The 23,425-nt window shown below is 47.9% G+C and overlaps 1 protein-coding gene across 1 annotated transcript in view; it reads right to left on the bottom strand.

Annotated features, from left to right (window-relative positions):
- Positions 1 to 23,425, bottom strand: part of LOC124788952 (zinc finger protein 423 homolog) — a 278,658-nt gene that overhangs the window by 134,121 nt on the left and 121,112 nt on the right. The window lies entirely within an intron of this gene.

The following is a 23,425-nucleotide window of genomic DNA, read 5'->3' as shown; positions in this document are numbered from 1 at the left end:
AGTACACCACTTATTTCGCATTCGCCTCCCGAAACGTCGCATAGATCGCTGCTAAAATCGAGAAACAGCCTCCTCAGAGCAAACCAGGAGTTCGAAGCATCCCGAATACGAAAAATAAATTCAGCCCGGAAATGTATTCAACTTCAAACGCAGCATCACAGAGAGGCGGTCAGAAGAACTAGCTCCTCTGGGAAAACCGGATGATACTCTTATTTTTTTCCTGCATTTCCATTACTGGTTGGTTGGTTGGTTGGTTGTTTTGGGGAAGGAGACCAGACAGCGAGGTCATCGGTCTCATCGGATTAGGGAACGAAGCCGGCCGCGTCCTTTGAAAGGAACCATCCCGGCATTTGCCTGGAGCGATTTAAGGAAAGCACGGAAAACGTAAATCAGGATGACCTCCCGAATGCGAGTCCAGTGTCTATTTTCCATTACTGTATGGTAGATCAGGTATGGAGATGTCTATGATGGCTTAGCAGACCAGTGCTAGCATGAAACATGCGGCTTCATACAAGGTGACAATTATTGAACTATATGAAAAAAACGTAAATTAATCACAAACTACGGCTTGTACACATTTTATTCAACATGTGAACATCACTACAGATATTCGGATTTAGGTTGTGACATGTTCGATGTGCCTGCCACCATTGGCGGTGATGTAGCGCAAACGAGTAGCGAAATTCTGCGTGATCCGCCGAAGTGCCCCAACATCGATGCTATCGATGGCCTCCTGAACGGCTGTTTTCAGCTCAGCTATGGTTTGGGTGTTACTGCTATACATCTTGCCTTTAATACAGCCCCAGAAAAAGGAGTCGCATGTGTTCACATCCGGTGAATATGGCGGCCAATCGAGGCCCATGCCAGTGGCCTCTGGGTACCCCAAAGACAGAATGCGGTCTCAAAATTGCTCGTCCAGGACATCAGACTCTCTCCTGTTTCGATGGTCTCAAGTTGTGTCTTGTATGAACCACATCTTGTCGAAGTCAGAGTCACTTTGGATAATGGGGATGAAGTCAACTTCCAAAACCTTTTTCGTACCGTTCGGTAGTCACTGTGACATCAAGGGATATCGCACCGATTACTCCGTGACTGGACACTGCGCACCACACAGTCACCCATTGATGGTAAAGAGACTTCTCGATCGCGAAATGCGGATTCTCAGTCCCCCAAATGCGCTAGTTTTGCTTATTGACGAATCCAAATGAAAGATGTCTTCGTCGCTAAACCAAACCAGACAGCGCATACTAATTCCCATCATGCCCCACGGCCAACTGTGCAGTTTGAACGTTCTAACGCAAACCGTTCAGAAGTTATGACGATTTTATTTCATATTGTTCAATAACTGTCACCCTGCACATTACACGTAATAGAGGGCGTGGCTGGACCTGGCGAAGTTGCTTCTCTGACGTTTTTCGTTTTCCTGCCTCCGAGATTCCTGCTCAAAATATAAGACAGCAGCTGAAGTAATTGTACACCAATATTTAAGATCTTCAGCTGTGGCGCAACAATTAATTGGGCAAATGTTTGGAAACTTTAGGGTTTGCTGGAATTGGTCCTTATGACGTTAAAGAGGATCAGGACTCTACCTGTGCTCACTCCCCTATACAAAATTTGTCGAGGAAGTCTGTTGTTTCTTATGCGCTGGACATACCCAGTCTATCCGAGCTGGTGACCATTAACGGTGGCTTCTATACTATACAACTTTACCTTCTGAAGAACAATATTCGGTGCGAAGACATCGTTTTTCATGTTCACTATGCCTGTGTTGGTAGAAGCGTTCAATTTTTTTTTTAAGATCACGCCGATATAGTGTCCAGGTTCCGCAGCTGCCGCCGGGGTGGCCGAGCGGTTCTAGGCGCTACAGACTTTGCATAGAGTTCAGTTTGATAACAGGCCAACAACGCTGCGTGAAATAACGGAAGAAATCAGTGTGGGACGTACGACCAACCTATCCGTAGGACAGTGCGACGAAATTTGGCGTTAGTGGGCTATGACAGCAGACGACCGACTCGAGTGCCCTTACTAACAGCACTGCAGCGCCTCTCCTGGAATCGTTACCATATCGGTTGGATCCTAGACTACAGGAAAACCGTAGCCCGGGAAAGTGAAGTCCGTCGGCCACTCTTTGTCCTTGGTGAGAGCTAATACCTGAAATTTGGTATTCTCGTCATACTCTTGATACTGTTGATCTCAGAATATTGCATTTCCTAACGATTTCCGAAACGGAATGTTGCTTGCGTCTAGCTCCCACCGTCATTCCGCATTCGGATTCTGTTAATTCCCGTCGTACGCCCATAATTAGATCGGAAACCTTTCCGTATGAATCACCTGAGCACAGACAACAGCCCCCCCCCCCCCAATGCTCTCACCTTTCATGCCTTGTGTACCCGATACTACAGCCATCTGTAAATGTGCATATCGCTGTCCCATGACTTGTCACGCCACTGGCCATTAAAATTGCTACACCACGAAGATGACGTGCTACAGACGCGAAATTTAACCGACAGGAAGAAGATGCTGTGATATGCGAATGATTAGCTTTTCAGAGCATTCACACTAGGTTGGTGCGATGGAGACACCTACAACGTGCTGACATGAGTAAAGTTTCCAAACTACACTCCTGGAAATGTAAAAAAGAACACAGTGACACCGGTGTGTCAGACCCACCATACTTGCTCCGGACACTGCGAGAGGGCTGTACAAGCAATGATCACACGCACGGCACAGCGGACACACCAGGAACCGCGGTGTTGGCCGTCGAATGGCGCTAGCTGCGCAGCATTTGTGCACCGCCGCCGTCAGTGTCAGCCAGTTTGCCGTGGCATACGGAGCTCCATCGCAGTCTTTAACACTGGTAGCATGCCGCGACAGCGTGGAGGTGAACCGTATGTGCAGTTGACAGACTTTGAGTGAGGGCGTATAGTGGGCATGCGGGAGGCCGGGTGGACGTACCGCCGAATTGCTCAACACGTGGGGCGTGAGGTCTGCACAGTACATCGATGTTGTCGCCAGTGGTCGGCGGAAGGTGCACGTGCCCGTCGACCTGGGACCGGACCGCAGCGACGCACGGATGCACGCCAAGACCGTAGGATCCTACGCAGTGCCGTAGGGGACCGCACCGCCACTTCCCAGCAAATTAGGGACACTGTTGCTCCTGGGGTATCGGCGAGGACCATTCGCAACCGTCTCCATGAAGCTGGGCTACGGTCCCGCACACCGTTAGGCCGTCTTCCGCTCACGCCCCAACATCGTGCAGCCCGCCTCCAGTGGTGTCGCGACAGGCGTGAATGGAGGGACGAATGGAGACGTGTCGTCTTCAGCGATGAGAGTCGCTTCTGCCTTGGTGCCAATGATGGTCGTATGCGTGTTTGGCGCCGTGCAGGTGAGCGCCACAATCAGGACTGCATACGACCGCGGCACACAGGGCCAACACCCGGCATCATGGTGTAGGGAGCGATCTCCTACACTGGCCGTACACCACTGGTGATCGTCGAGGGGACACTGAATAGTGCACGGTACATCCAAACCGTCATCGAACCCATCGTTCTACCATTCCTAAACCGGCAAGGGAACTTGCTGTTCCAACAGGACAATGCACGTCCGCATGTATCCCGAGCCACCCAACGTGCTCTAGAAGGTGTGAGTCAACTACCCTGGCCAGCAAGATCTCCGGATCTGTCCCCCATTGAGCATGTTTGGGACTGGATGAAGCGTCGTCTCACGCGGTCTGCACGTCCAGCACGAACGCTGGTCCAACTGAGGCGCCAGGTGGAAATGGCATGGCAAGCCGTTCCACAGGACTACATCCAGCATCTCTACGATCGTCTCCATGGGAGAATAGCAGCCTGCATTGCTGCGAAAGGTGGATATACACTGTACTAGTGCCGACATTGTGCATGCTCTGTTGCCTGTGTCTATGTGCCTGTGGTTCTGTCAGTGTGATCATGTGATGTTTCTGACCCCAGGAATGTGTCAATAAAGTTTCCCCTTCCTGGGACAATGAATTCACGGTGTTCTTATTTCAATTTCCAGGAGTGTATTTCTCATACACAAACAGCAGTTGACCAGCGTTGCCTGGTGAAACGTTGTTTTGATGCCTCGTGTGAGGAGGAGAAAAGCATACCATCACGTTTCCGACTTCGATAAACGTCGGATTGTAGCCTAGCGCGACTGCGGTTTATCGTATCGCGACATTGCTGCTCGCGTTGGTCGAGATCCAATGACTGTTAGCAGCATATGGAATCGGTGGGTTCAGGAGGGTAATACGGATCGCCGTGCTGGATTCCAACGGCCTCGTATCACTAGCACTCGAGATGACAGGCATCTTATCCGCATGGCTGTAAAGGATCGTGCAGCCACATCTCGATCGCTGAGTCAACAGATGGGGACGTTTGCAAGACAACAACCATCTGCACGAACAGGTCGACGACGTTTGCAGCAGCATGGACTATCAGCTCTGAGACCATGACTGCGGTTACCCTTGACGCTGCGTCACAGACAGGAGCGCCTGCAATGATGTACTCAACGACGATCTGGGTGCACGAATGGCAAAACGTCATTTTTTCGGATGAATCCATGTTCTGTTTACAACATTATGATGGTCGCATTCGTGTTTGGCGACATCGCGGTGAACGCACATTGGAAGCGTGTATTCGTCATCGCCATACTGGCGTATCACCCGTCGTGATAGTATGGGGTGCCATTGGTTACACGTCTCGGTCACCTCTTGTTCGCACTGACGGCACTTTGAACAGTGGGCGTTACATTTCAGATGTGTTACGACCCGTGGCTCTACCGTTCATTCGACCCCTGCGAAACCTTAATGGCGGCCGAGCAACTGGCTTGTCGAAATACGCCAGTCACTAGTCTTGATGAACTTTGTATTCGTGTTGAATCTGCATAGGCAGCTGTACCTGTACACGCCATCCAAGCTCTGTTTGACTCAATGCCCAGGCGTATCAGGGCCGTTATTACGGCAAGAGGTGGTTGCTCTGGGTACTGATTTCTCAGGACCTATGCACCCAAATTGCGTGAAAATGTAATCACGTGTCAGTTCTAGTATAATATATGTGTCCAATGAATACCCGTTTATCATCTGCATTTCTCCTTGGTGTACTAATTTTAATGGCCATTAGCGTAACAATGCCGACAGGACAGACACGTGATGAACGCCGTCTGCAAGGTGTTTCAGGCTTGAGCGTTCACCGTCAATCCTTATAATTATCTTGTTGTTGCGGAGAAAGCTGAGTATCATCTTGATCCAGTAGTCCGGCAGGATGTTAAGGTGTTCAAGTTCGGTAATTACTTCGCCAGAAGTGGTCGTGCGCTTTCTCTACGCCCAGAAGTATGGGGGCGGTGTAACTGGAAACACTGATGTTATACGCTATATATTTCGATATTCGCAGTAGTTAGTTCCGATTAGAGTCTCGGCTGGAAGGTATATTGGCCTGGCCTTATCACGTTCCGGTCGAAGACGAGTGGTCGAACAGCGTCTTGTCTGGCTATTCGCAGTCCCGTGGTGCACGCAGCCGCGACATCGCCCACCTTACCGCTGGTGCAGTTCGCATCGCAGGCAGCCCGAGCTCGCGAGAGGACGCACAGCCTCGCCGTGTCCTTGTACGCGGCTGCCACTCTCGATTGAAGTGAGGGCCCGTAATAGGCCGTCAGCAGACGCTAGGGCGGCCGCTGTCAGTTGTCAACAGTCCATCCCGTCCCGGCAACCTCAAAGACGCTCCTCACCTCCCGGCCGATAGATCAACGCCTGGACACGGCCTACCGGTCCGCAGTGCTTCCTTACCATAAACTCTTAGTAAATGAAGGAGCATTGAGTTCAATAAGTGTCGTAGACGACATAACCATTAGTAACGCGTATTAAGGAAAGAAAAGCAAGGAAATGTTCCGTATCCTTGTCAGTGGAGCCATCCAGGTCTACCTAATATGTTCTAAAATGTCACAAATAAATAGCGGATTTTTCCGCCCTCATCCTCGGTTCTGTTGGTGACAATATAATCTTACTCTAACAGTCCTTTAGTGTAGGGTCAAAGCTTCATTTCCTCCAGCTTAGGAAATGAAGCAAATCGGATGGTTCTTTTTGCATTATGCAAGGTGTCCCACTCAAAGCTCCATGATTTCAAAGGCCCAGGAAAAAAACCACAATAGATACAACAATAAAAAATGCACCACATTGAAGAGCATCTCAAAAATGTATTTATTTATTTATCATCAAATGGCTCTGAGCACTATGAGACTTAACTTCTGAGGTTATCAGTCCTCTAGAACTTAGAACTACTTAAACCTAAATAACCTAAGGACATTACACACATCCATGCCGGAGGCAGAATTCGAACCTGCGACCGTAGCGGTCGCGTGGTTTCAGACTGTAGCGCCTAGAACTGCTCGGCCACCCCGGCCGGCTACTTATTTATCATCAATACATGTGAACCATTTGTAGCACGAAGAATATCGAGTCTATATTCAGTTTCTTGCCAAGTTCTTTGTAACATTTCCTCTGTTATTGTGGCGCATTAGTGATACGATGTCGCGATGTAGGAATATCGTCCACTACAGTCGCATACACGCGGTCCTTCACGAATCCCCACATGAAGAAATCAAGCGGTGTAATGTCAGTTGAACGTGGTGGCCAGGCAGTGAGTCCTCCGCGTCCCATCCAACGATTGGGAAATTTTCTATCCAGGAGTGTTCCAGAACTGAGTTCAGCGTTCGAAGAGGCTACAGGACATCGCGCATGGCGTCAAACTGCTAGGAGACGACTGCATGATGCGAATCACCATTTCCAACGACAACGTTGACAGCCACGTCGCACACTGCAACACCGCGCACTCCGATACAAAGAGGAAAGCAATCACGGAAAACGGACGCCCGAGGAATGGCGTCGAATGTTGTTTACAGACGAAATACGGATCTGTTTGCATCATGTTAATCGTAGACAAAATGTTCGGAGGCAGCCCGGTAACATCTAACGTGTCCAACACTGGGTCCCACATGTGCAAGAAGGTTCTGGGTTGCCGTTACATAGGGCTCACTGCAGACCCCTCATGGCTGTTAAAGGCACTCTGACTGCGCTATGGTGCAGGGACGAGATCCTCTAACCAATAGCGGGGCCGTACCGCCAAAATATTGTTGACAATTCCATCTTGATGGACGTTAATTCGCGTGCTGTTCTCGTCAACACGTTCCTTCAGCATGCTAGGGTCAACACAATGGAAGTGAGATGTTTTTGGACGTCAAAAACTGCCACGTTCTCTACGTGAGTTACACAGAATCGCAAATTAACAGTGGGACAGTGTGGACCGGGTTGTGAGTTAACGAGCATTTCACTGATATGAAACTTCCTGGCAGATTAAAACTGTGTGTCGGACCGAGACTCGAACTCGGGACCTTTGCCTTTCGCGGGAAAGTGCTCTACCAACTGAGCTACCCAAGCACGACTCACGCCCCGTCCTCAAAGCTTTACTTCTGCCAGTATCTCGTCTCCTACCTTCCAAACTTTACAGAAAGGTGAAAATGTGTACCCCAAACGGGACTCGAACTCGGGATCTCCTACTTACATGGCACACACTCTATCCATCTGAGTCAACGAGGGCACAGAGGATAGTGCGACTGCAGGGACTATCTCGCGCACGCCTTAGAAGAATCAGAGGGGAGAAGAAGAGAAACCAAACATTTCTCAAGCCGCAAGCTACGCCTACGGAAGAGCGGTCGCGATAAGACGCAGTCTCTTAGATGTCTGTTTAGCTGACGACCGCAAGACTGCGGAAATCCTAGTGACGAACGAGGAAGATGCTGAGAGTGTCAAAAGCATACTTTGTTTTTTCCTTTAACGTTGATAAGGCGTAGCAGGCCGGCGTCTATTTGTGTTAAAGCTCCGAGCCTTTGTCATTGGTTGGTGCCGCTAACAGACACGTTGGTTCTGTCGAAGAAGGAATTGCGGCACAGTGCAGGAAGTAACCGAACTTCCTTGCTGTATTACCAAACACCGACACGAACAGGAGGATCTTTAGTCTGCACAAGCTCCTCAGCTTCTCCGCACAAGTTTCGAAACACAACCAAGAAGTACTCCAACCCCAGAGCATCCCATACCGGATGTTTTGACAAACAGCCCACATGGTCTTGATGCTATGCAGTTTGTAGCTCTCCAAGCTAAGTTGCGTTGAGCTGAGACTGTGTGCCACTTCTCCTCTTCCTCCTCCTCCTCAATATTGAGCTTGTGCTCCTTCTATAGTGACCTAGTAGTCGATGGGATGTTAAATCCTAATTTTCTTTTTCCACGAAAGTGCAACAAGTAAGTGCAAGACTACGTGGGAATTTCGAAGGAATTAAACGTGTATGTCTAGGGACAGTCAAGGGACTGAAAGAGAGAATACACTAAAGAGCCAAAGAAACTGGTACACCTGCCTAATATCGTGTAGGGCCCCCGCGAGCACGCAGAAGTCTCGCAACACGACGTGCCATGGACTCGACTAATGTCTGAAGTAGTTCTGGAGGGAACTGACACCATGAATCACGCAGGGCTGTCAATAAATCCGTAAGAGTACGAGGGGATGGAGATATTTTCTGAACAGCACGATGCAAGGCATCCCATATACGCTGAATATTTTTCATGTCTGAGGAGTTTGGTGGCCAGCGGAAGTGTTTAAACTCAGAGGAGTATTCCTGGAGCCACTCTGTACCAATTCTGGACTTGGGGAGTGTCGCATTGTCCTGTTGGAATTGACCAAGTCCATCGGAATGCACAATGGACATGAATGGATGCAGGTGATCAGACAGCATGATTACGCACGTGTCACCTGTCAGAGACGTATCGGGGGTCCCACATCATTCCAACTGCACACGCCCGACACACAGATCTTCCACCAGCTTGAACAGTACCCTGCTGACATGCAGGGTCCATGGACTCGTGAGGTTGTCTCCATACCCCTACACGTCCATCCGTTTGATAAAATTTGAAACGAGACTCGCCCGACCACGCAACATGTTTCCAGTCATCAACAGTCCAATGTCAGTGTTAACGGACGCAGGTGGAGCGTCAACCTTTGTGTCGTGCAGTCATCAAGGGTACACGAGTGGGCCTTCGGCTCCGAAAGCCCATATCGATTATGTTTCGTTGAATGGTTCACACGCTGACACTTGTTGATGGCCCAGCATTGAAATCTGCAGCAATTTGCAGAAGGGTTGCACTTCTGTCACGTTGAACGATTCTCTTCAGTTGTCGTTGATCCCGTTCTTGCAGGATCTTTTTCGAGCGGCAGCGATGTCGGAGATTTGATCTTTTACCCGATTTCTGATATTCACTGTACACTCGTGAAATGGTCGTACGGGAAAATCCCCATTTCATCGCTACCTCGGAGAATCTGTGTCCCATCGCCAGTGCGCCGCCTATAACACCACGTTCAAACTCACTCAAATATTGATACCCTACCATTGTAGCACCAGTAACCGATCTAAGAACTGCGCCAGACAATTGTTGTCTCTATAGTCGTTGCCGACCGCAGTGCCGTATTCTGCCTATTTACATGCCTAGAGAAACTGTCATACAACGTCTCTACTACTGAATAAAATAATGTCCACAGATGCTTCTGTTCTTTCTGTGCATTAATCATGTTTCGCAGATTCTGATTTCTTACATAGCGAATAAATACACTCCTGGAAATGGAAAAAAGAACACATTGACACCGGTGTGTCAGACCCACCATACTTGCTCCGGACACTGCGAGAGGGCTGTACAAGCAATGATCATACGCACGGCACAGCGGACACACCAGGAACCGCGGTGTTGGTCGTCGAATGGCGCTAGCTGCGCAGCATTTGTGCACCGCCGCCGTCAGTGTCAGCCAGTTTGCCGTGGCATACGGAGCTCCATCGCAGTCTTTAACACTGGTAGCATGCCGCGACAGCGTGGACGTGAACCGTATGTGCAGTTGACGGACTTTGAGCGAGGGCGTATAGTGGGCATGCGGGAGGCCGGGTGGACGTACCGCCGAATTGCTCAACACGTGGGGCGTGAGGTCTGCACAGTACATCGATGTTGTCGCCAGTGGTCGGCGGAAGGTGCACGTGCCCGTCGACCTGGGACCGGACCGCAGCGACGCACGGATGCACGCCAAGACCGTAGGATCCTACGCAGTGCCGTAGGGGACCGCACCGCCACTTCCCAGCAAATTAGGGACACTGTTGCTCCTGGGGTATCGGTGAGGACCATTCGCAACCGTCTCCATGAAGCTGGGCTACGGTCCCGCACACCGTTAGGCCGTCTTCCGCTCACGCCCCAACATCGTGCAGCCCGCCTCCAGTGGTGTCGCGACAGGCGTGAATGGAGGGACGAATGGAGACGTGTCGTCTTCAGCGATGAGAGTCGCTTCTGCCTTGGTGCCAATGATGGTCGTATGCGTGTTTGGCGCCGTGCAGGTGAGCGCCACAATCAGGACTGCATACGACCGAGGCACACAGGGCCAACACCCGGCATCATGGTGTGGGGAGCGATGTCCTACACTGGCCGTACACCACTGGTGATCGTCGAGGGGACACTGAATAGTGCACGGTACATCCAAACCGTCATCGAACCCATCGTTCTACCATTCCTAGACCGGCAAGGGAACTTGCTGTTCCGACAGGACAATGCACGTCCGCATGTATCCCGTGCCACCCAGCGTGCTCTAGAAGGTGTAAGTCAACTACCCTGGCCAGCAAGATCTCCGGATCTGTCCCCCATTGAGCATGTTTGGGACTGGATGAAGCGTCGTCTCACGCGGTCTGCACGTCCAGCACGAACGCTGGTCCAACTGAGGCGCCAGGTGGAAATGGCATGGCAAGCCGTTCCACAGGACTACATCCAGCATCTCTACGATCGTCTCCATGGGAGAATAGCAGCCTGCATTGCTGCGAAAGGTGGATATACACTGTACTAGTGCCGACATTGTGCATGCTCTGTTGCCTGTGTCTATGTGCCTGTGGTTCTGTCAGTGTGATCATGTGATGTATCTGACCCCAGGAATGTGTCAATAAAGTTTCCCCTTCCTGGGACAATGAATTCACGGTGTTCTTATTTCAATTTCCAGGAGTGTATTTTCTTAAGTGAGTAGATTTGCTAACCGCCATTATATTGCGTGCGTGCGTGCAAACCTATCACAAGTGTGTCCCGTTCAGATTGCCCGAGAACCGCAGCTTGGGGAGTATTCGAATTTGGCAGTTGGTATAAACGTGTTTGGGGCTGGTATGTTTGCAGTTTTATGCGAGATGCATGGATTGAGTAACTGAATGCATTTCTGAGTTCATGCATTGAACAATATCAGTATTATATACTAGAGGAAGCTACTGTCAAAGCCAGAAATTACCGTTTCTCTTCTTTCCTTGATACTGATTTTTGCAGGCAAGTAAATCTACAGTGGGAGTATATGTATGAGTAAAGTTTCATTAATTGTGAGCTGGACAGCAAATTTTATTTCATTCTTTTGTCTCAGAATCCCACACACGGAATTAATCACTTAACTAACGTACTTAAGTTCAATCAGTGTAATATAATGAGGTTAGGTCATCGCTTGTGGTTCTAAAAGTTTTCCCGTCGTAATTAGTAATCCATGAGGTTTCTGGACTGCAGGCGAGTGATGTCTACTTCTTGCCACGGTATTTCGTCTTAAATCATTTAACCAGCTGCGCGCAATAGCTCACCGCTTGATTACTACTACTTTTAACATAAGATAACGTAATTGAATTTCATAAAAATCAAGAAATAATAAGCAAGAGTTGTCGTACGCCTGCATGAGCGAGGGGATACGAATGCCATGACTGCACAATTTAGCCGCCTAGTATGCTGTTGTGCCGGCCGCAGTGGCCGAGCGGTTCTAGGCGCTTCAGTCTGGAACCGCGCGACCGCTACGGTCGCAGGTTCGAATCCTGCCTCGGGCATGGATGTGTGTGATGTCCTGAGGTTAGTTAGGTTTAAGTAGTTCGAAGTTCTAGGGGACTGATTACCTCTGCTGTTAAGTCCCATAGTGGTCAGAGCCATTTGAACCATTTTTTTAATGCTGTTGTAAATAGCACTTCCCGTGTTTCTCTCTACAGCTCAAACTGAGGTACGAGAGAGAATATTCTGCACTGTCGGCAACGTGTGACCCACAAGTCTTTACATGATTGCTCGCACACTCCACGACGTTCTGAATTTTTTTCCGGTGTCTACCGAGGGCTGGCTGATGCAAATCAGGTCTTGCGTGTGGCATTCAGTACATCTGTGAGAGAATATCCTGTTTCGAGGCTGAAGTTTTTAACGGCTCTTTAAATGGTTGACTTGGTTTCGCATATTTTGAAAACAATAACTACGCCAGGATAATAAAATAGCGGTTCTTGCTGTGATTAGCAGCAAGTGGACCTCTGAATATTTTTACTCATTTGTGACTCATCATATAGTCCTGATAGAGCTGTTTATTTCATTAGGCTTACATCAGGATAGGGTTAACTAAAGGAGTTATTTTACACGGCTGAGGGTAACTACCACATGTCAATACAGATTAGGCTGATTGTAGGTCGATCTGAATGCAGGGATTCGGCAGCATGTAATTCGTTAAGCCAAACTTGGCACAGCGATTCCCGTGATTTCTGCACGGTCCGTACGATCAACTTGCTTAAAGGCACTATACAGAACTGTCTACATCAATGGTTCCCATCCTTGCTGATACTGTTACCGTTGAGGATAAGATATTAGCTAGTATCCCCCCCCCCTCCCCCCTTAATGTCCTCACCATCAACAACATCGAGGCCTAACTAAAGTTTATGATGGAAAAAAGTTCTTAGAGGACTTTTATTATTAAATTGATGAAAGATAAATGATATTTAGTTTCTGTAGGTGTTTTATTAAACTACGATGTGCTGAGTTAAGTAGACAATTGGTACTGTTTATTTCTAGCAATCCTTATTTATCGGTGATGAAGCAAAGTCTCAGTGCATCGCGAGAGTATTCTTTCCAGAAAATAAAACTAACTGCCCACATTGACACTCGTTACAAAACACGCTTGCTCTAAGGTGCTCCACCCCACAGCGACACATACTTCAACCACACGCTGCAACTACATTTACAATTAACCAAATTAAAACGTGTATTCCATATTTCTGAAGTGGCAGAAATTTGAAGACTTTATGTTGTCGGTGCTCTGTGTCTGATCCCTGACTCTAATAACAAAAAGAAGAAAAAGAATAGTAGTAACAGTAAAATAATAATAAGAATAGAAGAAGAAGAAGAATATAGTCAAGGCCCTAGAGAACTGTAGTAGCCATTACATAGTGACTGTTGTGTTGTGCTATCAATTAGCTCGTTTGTCCGTTGCGAAGTGAATAATGAAGCAATTTATGGTCCATTGCGAGAACTTCATAGGAACCGGAGAAGACATTTACATGAGACATTTAAGCGTATGTGACATGTATGTCTCAATTTCGCTGTCACAGGCGCAGGCTACAAGTTACGAAGTATGTGTACAGTCGGCAGACTATGTGAGGGACATGTTGCTCATTCATTCGATTCCCAAGCTGTAACATCTACTACACTGCGTCACGTGTCAACAATAGTATTTGAAAAAAGAAAATACAATTATTGGCAACTTATATAATCTGGATTACAGTTTTACGAAACAGGGATAATAATAATGATGATCTTTTAAAAACTGTTTAGTTTCGTGACCGAATCACTTTTGTTTTTAACCCTCATAAAATTTCGTTTTACCCTTCAGGGAGTAATCATCACATAGGATGGGAATCACTTGTGTACAGTATACGTGAATTTCAAAGTTTTTATTTGCTTTTTGTAGGAGACACAGACTTCAAATTTAATATTTTTCACGAGTTAAAAAGTAACAAAACTTCAAAAAAGATATTTTGCAAAGCTTGTACTTAGCAAGTGCATTGTGATAAGAAACTCTGGAAAGTTTCAATATATGACAAAATAAGTTAGCAATTATTTCTCTGGAGGTAAAATTTCTTTCGTTTCAAAAAACTTAACTCTGTCCGTAATTGAAACCGAAAACGCGTTTTTGACATCCTTAAGAACACTGCGTGTCCGTGGTGGTCTAGCGGGTAGAGCACCGGACTACAGCCGTAGAGGTCCGGTGTTCCATTCCGGGTGGGAGCGGGAATTTTTCCTCGTTGCAATCCCTCAAGTTCTCTCAGTGTGCGTACAGGGCTATTTTCCCGGAACGAATGTGGCGGTCGTGGCGAGAGAACCGCCACCCCTCCACCTCCTAGTGCCGTGGTGGGTAGAAGGATACGAACCCGAAGTCGGGCTGATAGTCCTGTAACGTGCTGGCGCCACATACTTTACCTGATCTTTTAACAGGCACGGGAGAGATCTTGTCCCCCACGTAAATTTCAATATTTTTTCATGATTTTTGTAACAGTGAGCGATTTTCTACCGCCGCGGAGGCGGAATGAACCGCACGCTGCTACGGCGGCTCGTACCGCCTCTATTTTTGTAAGCGTGGTCCTATATTGTACTACTATGGCGGTGTCAGCTGGAATGTTCAAGGTCCACCTTGCATTTTGTGTGATTTTTTATGACTGATGGATTATATATCTAGTTACTGTTGCGTCCGTTTTACTTTTTGTATGGCTATCTGACGGATGGGGTTCATGACCAGCTACTCTTACACAACCTGATGATGCTCCCAAGGGGGCGAAACGCGTCACTAACATTAAATAATTTCGCAACCAAGACTGTTTTTATTCTGAAGTGACTGGAAGAAATACTTTAGAGTAGCATTTAAATGCTTATTTTAAGTTGATGACCGGTTTCAACGGTACTTTGATGTCATCTTCGGATCTCATCATTTTCAAAATTATGCCACATGTGTAAGTTGTAGGCTTTCGTGGCCGTTGTCACTGAAGTTAAAATCTTCTGGGCTGTTAGGCCGCGTCATAAATCTTCAAGCAATCGACGTTTGACCCCTCTGTTTGGATCTTCTTTAGGATTTGTGGCATCCACTGTAGATTGAGAGTGTGCTCAGTCTACAACAGACATCATAAGATCCTAAGGACGATGTGTCAAAACGTCGATTATTTGAAGAAATATGACGCGACCTAACAACGCAGAAGATTTTAACTTCAGTTATGCCATATAGTTAGACAGTATTGAGAATTGTCAAAATGCATGGCGTAATTTTGAAAAAGATGATATCCGAATACAACAACAAAGTACTGTACAAACGGATAATCAATTCAAAATAAATACACTACAGCTCATTAAAATTGCTACACCACGAAGATGACGTGCTACAGACGCAAAACTTAACCGACAGGAAGAAGATGCTGTGATATGCAAATGATTAAATTTTCAGAGCATTCACACAAGGTTGGCGCCGGTGGCGACACCTACAACGTGCTGACAGAGGAAACAGCAGTTGACCGGCGTTGCCTGGTAAACGTTGTTGTGATGCCTCGTGTAAGGAGGAGAAAAGCGTACCTTCACGTTTCCGACTTTGATAAAGGTCGGATTGTAGCCTATCGCGACTGTTAGCAGAATATGGAATCGGTGGGTTCAGGAGGGTAATACGGAACGCCGTGCTGGATCCCAACGGCCTCGTATCACTAGCACTCGAGATGACAGGCATCTTATCCGCATGGCTGTAACGGATCGTGCAGCCACGTCTCGATCCCTGAGTCAACAGATGGGGACGTTTGCAAGACAACAACCATCTGCACCAACAGTTCGACGACGATTGCAGCGGTATGGACTATCAGCTCGGAGACCATGGCTGCGGTTATCCTTGACGCTGCGTCACAGACAGGAGCGCCTGCGATGATGTACTCAACGACGAACCTGGGTGCACGAATGGCACAACATTTTTTTCCGATGAATCCAGGTTCTGTTTACAGCATCATGATGGTCGCATCCGTGTTTGGCGACATCGCGGTGAACGCACATTGGAAGCGTTTATTCGTCATCGCCATACTGGCGTATCACCCGGTGTGATGGTATGGGGTGCCATTGATTACAAGTCTCTGTCACCTCTAGTTCGCATTGACGGCACTTTGGACAGTGGACGTTACATTTCAGATGTGTTACGACCCGTGGCTCTACCGTTCATTCGATCCCTGCGAAACCCTACATTTCAGCACGATAATGCACGCCCGCATGTTGCAGGTCCTGTACAGCCCATTCTGGATAAAGAAAGTGTTCGACTGCTGCCCTGGCCAGCACATTCTCCACATCTCTCACCAATTGAAAACGTCTGGTCAATGGTAGTCGAGCAACTGGCTCGTCACAATACGCCAGTCACTACTCTTGATGAACTGTGGTATCGGGTCGAAGCTGCATGGGCAGCTGTACCTGTACACGCCATCCAAGCTCTGTTTGACTCAATGCCCAGGCGTATCAAGGCCATTATTACGGCCGGAGGTGGTTGTTCTGGGTACTGATTTCTCGGGATCTATGTACCCAATTTGCGTGAAAATGTAATCACATGTCAGTTCTAGTATAATATATTTGTCCAATGAATACCCGTTTATCATCTTCTCTGAAGTATATCACGAAATATTACAATCTGCAGGTCGCCACCTGATCAGAATGTCTGTAATATACAAGTAACGTATTTATACAGCAGTGGATGTAGTGGGACTGATTACGTCAGTTCAGAGTAAGAAGGATGCGGTAGCTAAGCCGTCGGCTCTTTGTCCAGAGCAGGAGGCAGCGGCGGACAGCAGACAGCGGCAGTCGGATGCGCCGGTGGAGCTTTGACCTGGCGGTATCCCCGGTCGCACCTGTCAGCTGGCGACGGATCGGGAGGAGGGGGAGATTTGTGGGACTGCCTGCAGCGGCGGACTGGCCTGCACATGCGGGCGCGCACCGTTGCAACTAGGAAATACCGCAACGCGCGGACGGGACGGGAACCCAAAGGGGGAAAAAGAGGCGAGGCGAGGCGCGGCGCGTCGCAAGCTGGGACAGCGCGACTGGTCTGCTGCCTACGTTCCTCGACGCGCAGCTCGGTGCGTTTTTCCGGCCGCTAGCGGGACCCGGCCCAGCGGCTAGGTCCGCCTAGCTCCCGTCTCCTAGGCTTCCGCCTGCCCTGGCGCGGCCCTACTTGGCCGGCAGGTAGCGGGCGCCACGCAACACGCTGCGTGTGATCGACTGGACTCTCGGCACCGCTAGCTAGCAGCCGGGCGCCGCCTCGGCCGGCACGAAAAAACACTGTGCTAACGGCAGCGCGCCTGTTGCGAGTGCGTTGCCCTCTCACAATGTCTACAGTACACCGTCACCTGTTGCAGCCTGCAGCTTTCTAAGCCATGCGAACTTGCAACGATGCCCGGCTGGCACAAAACTACTGCCCGTTACCTAAAAAATATTACGAAGTGTGCAGATTACAAATTTACAAATGAGCGGTAGATAAAAATATGAGAACGCCAGGAACAGAACACACTACTGTGCCTAATATGGTGCAGAAAACCTGTTGGCATTAAAAACAGCTGCCAGCCGTCTCAGATTGGACAAATACAGGTCCCCACATGCAAAATGAAATGTAGGGTGATGCTGAGGGAATTAGATTAGGAAATGAGACACTTAAAGTAGTAAAGGAGTTTTGCTATTTGGGGAGCGGAGTATGCGCTGTGCGGGACCGAGACTCGTCCCTGGTTCGAGCCTCGGTCCAGCACGCAGTTTTATTGGCTCAAATGGCTCTGAGCACTATGGGACTCAACTTCGGAGGTCATCAGTCCCCTAGAACTTAGAACTACTTAAACCTAACTAACCTAAGGACATCACACACAGCCATGCCCGAGGCAGGATTCGAACCTACGACCGGAGCGGTCGCGCGGTTCCAGACTGTAGCGCCTAGAACCGCTCGGCCACCCCAGCCGGCTAGCAGTTTTATTCTTCATGGAAGTTTCAGGTCCTGTATGGTCTTCATGGGAAAACTGTACCACTCTTCTTGCCAAATGGTGCGATGGAGGCGGATAGCGATCAGCCTGCCGAGGTGGCCAAGCGGTTCCAGCCGCTTCAGTCTGGAACCGCGCGACCGCTACGGTCGCAGGTTCGAATCCTGCCTCGGGCATGGATGTGTGTGATGTCCTTAGGTTAGTTAGGTATAAGTAGTTCTAAATTCTAGGGGATTGATGACCTCCGAAGTTGAGTTCTACAGTGCTCAGAGCCATTTAAACCATTTTTGATAGCGATCACGCACTATTTTCTCCACAGTAGGCTACAAAGGCTCAATAATATTGATGTCTGTGGCTCTGGTGGCCAGGGCAGATCCTCGTGCTCACAAGGTCAGTGCTGTGTGACGCGAGCTGTGTGAACGTGGGTTGTCAGACTAACGTAAGCTACCGTAGACTATCGTAAGTGAGCCTACACTAATGTAGTTTTCCTAGTAGCAGTGGTCAGTTAAGATGATAACCGCGTTATCTGTACGTTAGGTGCGTGGCATCGGGCGTTACCTTATCTGAATGGCTTTGCTTGCGTCTGCGATCAGTGTTTTACTAGATTCCTGCAGAAACCGGAAGCGATGAACCATATAGAAACTGAGGGTAGGATACAGAAGGGCCGCGTAACCTAAGAAACATTTTTGTTCTGCATAGTTATTCTCGTTCCTGTTACTCAAATATAAACAGTATTTACAGTAAAATTCAAATTGTCAATGTCTGATTCAGTTTGTATTCGAAAACTGTTCATTTTTAACTTGAAACAGACGGGTGTTGTAGATTTATCATATAGCGCCAGAAAACGCAATTTCTTCAAAAAAATATAAGATTAAGAAAAAAGACATTTCAAACATCGCTTCAATACTTCGTCGAGCTTATATGAAATATGTTTCTGTTGCGGTCAGTAAAATTCTTCTGGATTTGAGGTGGCATTGTCAGCTATAAAATTCCGACGTTTCGGCGGCTATTGCAAGACGCCTTCCTCAGGATGTACTGCTAACTGCTGAATGAGCATTTTTTTCTTTATGGAATGAGCACTAGTTTTGTTACTTACATACTATGAAGGAGTGCTCTCATTGGATATGAGGGCGAGGAAGAAGGATATTAGGTGTTCTTTTATTGGTCTTTACATTACGTGTTGTCATTGCCGCAAATAGGCGTTTTCCACTGGAGTTTCCTTTAATGCTTGCCATTGGTGGAAATCGGTGAATAGGAAACTGAGCGGCGACTGCAGCTTAGCGTTGTTTACTAACTGCCTAGTATCGACTAGGCCGCGTAAGCTCTGTGTACCCTCCGTTGCTGTGGCCAACACGCGCATGTTGCTTTGCGAGAGCTGTCCTTCCGCAAAGCTGTCACTGCTGGTGGCGAAGACGCTGGAAGTCTGTACTCGTCTTCTGTATTACTGTTGTCGGGTCGCTTGACTGTTTCTGTAGCCTCTCTAATCTTCCTCCCCAAAACTAAACTGCTGTTTCGCCAGTAAGCGGGCCTCTCGGAATTCGATCTTCATCCTGCACTGCTCCTGGTGTTCTGCCACCGCTGATTTGTTGCATTGTTTGAGACGGGTATATCTCTGGTGTTCAGACGCCCAGTCTCACCTACATACATCAGTCCATATTTGCACCCGATTTCATAAACTCTGGCAGCATGAAACTTGTCAGTGGTATCTTTCGTCGAGCCCATAACGTCTTTTATTTTGTTGTAGCTACGAAAAATCGGTTTAATATCTGCTCGACGGAGAATTTTACCCAGACGTTCAGTAATCTCTTGTACGTATGGTAACAGAACTGTGTTCAGCATTTCACTAGTTCCCTCCGCCTTCGGTGCCATAGTTTTGTGTATCATCCTCATATAGTAGTCATTAGCTCCAAAAATGGTCCTGAGGTATCTGTAATTCAGCTTTGAGATTGTGTTCATCGCTGATCCTGCAGGCTCTTTTAGTTAAAGTTTGCATATCCAATTTCTTTTGCGTAGAATGGTGGTGGGAGGATGCATGCAGGTACCTGTCCGTGTTGGTTGGCTTCCTATAAACTCTGTGTCCAAGCTTCCCGTCTAGCTTACGGTAAACAGGAGGATGATACGCAAAACTATGGCGCCGAAGGAGGAGGGCAATGGGAAAACGCAGAACGAAGCACGGCTGCTCATTCGCTTGCTCCATCTGCCGGCGCCACATGGTTTACAGTTGGCCCTTACAATACTGTGCTCCAGCGGTCGCTTTAACTGCCATACTGGCATAAGTCCACTTCATATTGAAATTTACCTGCTGGTTTCGACGATGATTGCCTCCGAAGCTGAACACTTAGCGTCGCTGTCTTTCGTGAGGTTCGGAATTTTTCTGACGTAGGAAGGTCTGGAAAGGAGTCACCAGCCTCGTGAGGCCAAATTAAGAGGTGTATGAATCACGAAGCAGCGATGTAATCAGGATTCATCCACTGACAGTAACAGCTGGAGGAACTGGCGTCATGCAGATCATACGTTCCGCGATAATAGATCGCTCCTCGTGCTGCCTTGTAGGCAGCAGTCAGCCAGTCGGAACAGGCAATACGATCTAATCCGTGAGCAGTGCTGTGCAACGATAAATAGCATTATTTTCAAGATTTTTACTGCTTTCCATTTCACTTATTACTTTCACGACCAAAAATTAGTGTAAGAATTTGTGGAGGACTTCCCGAAATTGTGTGTCCACATGAATAACAAACAAAGTTCTACCCCGTCTTGTAATGTGTTTTTCAGAACTAGAGTTGACAACGATATTTCGATATATTCTTAACACGTGGAGTGCATTTTATGTTTTTAGAAAAGCAATGAAGAAAATTGGAGACGAGATGGATAGATTACGTGATGTGCGAAGAACGAGTGCCAAGACGAAGTTGGTACCGCGCAAAGGAACCAGAATTAATCATATTCGCTGCCAGACGCAGCGACGAATGAGCGAAATCGGCGTACACACGCCCTCAAGAGTTCCACACGCCACCGCTGCAGCGTGCTTGCCTACGACAGAGCGGAGTGCCGCTTAGTCCACATTGCAATCATCGCCGAAGACGAAAGCATAATCTAACTGCAGTCAGCAGTGCGAGAATTGTATTACACACAACCAAGCAAAAGTTTATTGTCAGTTATACTTTGAGAGAATATATTATTACCTGCACTGTATCACGTGATACCTGTGACAGTAAAAAATTTACATGACGCTCCCGTGGACACGGATTGTTTCATCTTGTTCAAGTTATAAAAAGTGGTCTAATACTTCGTGTGTGTTTTAGTATCCCAACGACCTTCTCCAGAAGCAAATGCAAGAACCAACCAATATGCCAAGGCGTGTTTCTTCGTCCAGTACAAACTAGGGAACCATTCATAGGACACACAATGAGGCATCAACGGATAAGTAGAAACTGCAAGAAATACAACCCTGTTCTTCACAAAGTGCTTTTTGTTTCAACCTCATGACTCCAAAATAATTTTTCTATTTAGTAAAAACTGTTTACGAAAGTAAGGAAAAAAGATTATACCCTTTGGGAAATTCTGAAATACGTCGTCTGGAGTAGAGCAACCTTGTGAAATTTCCGGTTACTGGAAGAGCGTTTATTAAGGAAGCTACTGAGATTAGCAAGTGATCTTATGAATAGAAATGCATGTTTTTGCTTAAATTCTACTCTGAATACTTTGCCGTCTCTCTTTCGTTAGAGAACAGATGAACAGAGGTAGCGCTACTTCGAAAAGTGTTATTTACATTTCGCTACTGACAAAACCTGACTTGGTCCTGCATGGTCGTGTGGTGGTGCAAGTTGCTCACTGTGTGTGTTGTCTTCCTGCATACGCCTACTTTTGGTTCATCGTTGATGTTGCTACACCCACCGAAAGTTTAAGTTGTCATGCATGGCGGTAGCTCATTAAATTCGTGCCTTGAAAATGGCGGCGTGTTCACGTGTCAAAGTATCGGCGGATGTGGGGGACGTTACTAGTCTGTAATGCTGTAAGTTACTTGAATAAAGCAACCTTGGATGCAGTAATATTTCACTGCGTTCCATATTTCAAAAGACTTCGCTAAGCATGTTACGCTCTGGCAAGTCTTAGACCAGACAGCGCAAGCCTTTCACGACTGATTTAACAGTGGTACCGTCAATGTAAACAAACTTCGCTTCATCTTTGCAGACGTATCGTCAACTGTAGGCTAGTTTGCAAATAAATGAAAGGAAAAAAAGCTGCTTCACTGCATTTAACAAATAGGAGAAGTATGCGCAGTCCTTCACAGTGTTGCAGAGCTCGACCGCACTCCTGGCGCCTGTTGCTGAGGAAGATGGCAATTCGGCTGCGCAGGCGCCGCTGCGGCAAGCCCGCAAATCCCTCCGGAGTCCCCCACGCCGGCCAAGGTCCGCGGCAGCCCCAAAACACTTGTTCCCTGGTCCCCTAATCTCTCCGTTACACCCACGCAACAACACGCTTAGCTGCTCCAGTCGGCTCTGAGTTGGCGAAGCTACTACCGTCAGTACCTAACAGAAACCGATACTGACTGCCTGTGTCTGGTAATCTACACGTTCGCAAGCCCATGAGAGGTTCAAATGGCTCTGAGCACTATGCGACTTAACTGCTGACGTCATCAGTCCCCTAGAACTTAGAACTACTCAAACATAAGTAACCTAAGGACATCACACACATCCATGCCCGAGGCAGGATTCGAACCTGCGACCGTAGCGGTCACGCGGTTCCAGACTATAGCGCCTAGAACCGCTCGGCCACTCCGGCCGGCACCCATGAGAGAGTCAAATGAATTTAACGAATTATCGGCCACATACGAACTACAACGATACGTTGAAACTTTTAAACGTTCAGAGCAATCAAAGAGTTTTGTGTAAAAAAATGATGAGGCTATCAAGCAACGCGATCGGAGATTACATACGCTGTAGCATCGAATTAGTCGTGTTCTACACCGTCCAGTGACATTAATGTGACCACCGCCTGTGTTCGATGTCAACCTGCAGTAACCACTCAGAAGGCAGGTGGCTTCACTAGCAGCGGACGGTGCACAAAGCGCGTCGGCGGACACGGAAAACAGCTCAGCAGTTGTCATTATGCGCAAACGGAGCGATTTATGTGACGTCCAAGAGGGCATGATTCATTGGCTTTCGGGCCAAGGGCACAGGCATTTCTGAAGCGGCTATGTCTGTAAACTGTTGGCGTGCCGCCGAGGTTAAAGTACACTGTATAGGGCAAAATGGTGCTGTCCAATACCGGCGCCGAGGCAGATTTATGCGGGCGTATAGATGTGGAAGTGTTGAGCAACTGTCCGCCCAGATGAACCAAGGAGCTGTCGACAGTGTTTCCTCAATGACCGTTCAACGAACGTTGCTGTGTATGTGCCTCCACAGCAGCACCTGGTTCATGCACCCATGATGACTGCTGTTCATCGCAGAGGAAGGCTGGAATTTACACGCCAGTACTGCAACTGAATGCGGTGACAGGTGTCGTTCTCAGGTGCTCCACGTTTTAGGCTCCATCGGACACACGATCTACACCCTGC

This window comes from Schistocerca piceifrons, chromosome 3 (assembly GCF_021461385.2).
Source record: "Schistocerca piceifrons isolate TAMUIC-IGC-003096 chromosome 3, iqSchPice1.1, whole genome shotgun sequence".
NCBI classification, from domain to species: domain Eukaryota; kingdom Metazoa; phylum Arthropoda; class Insecta; order Orthoptera; family Acrididae; genus Schistocerca; species Schistocerca piceifrons.
This window is presented reverse-complemented; position numbering and strand designations above follow the sequence as displayed.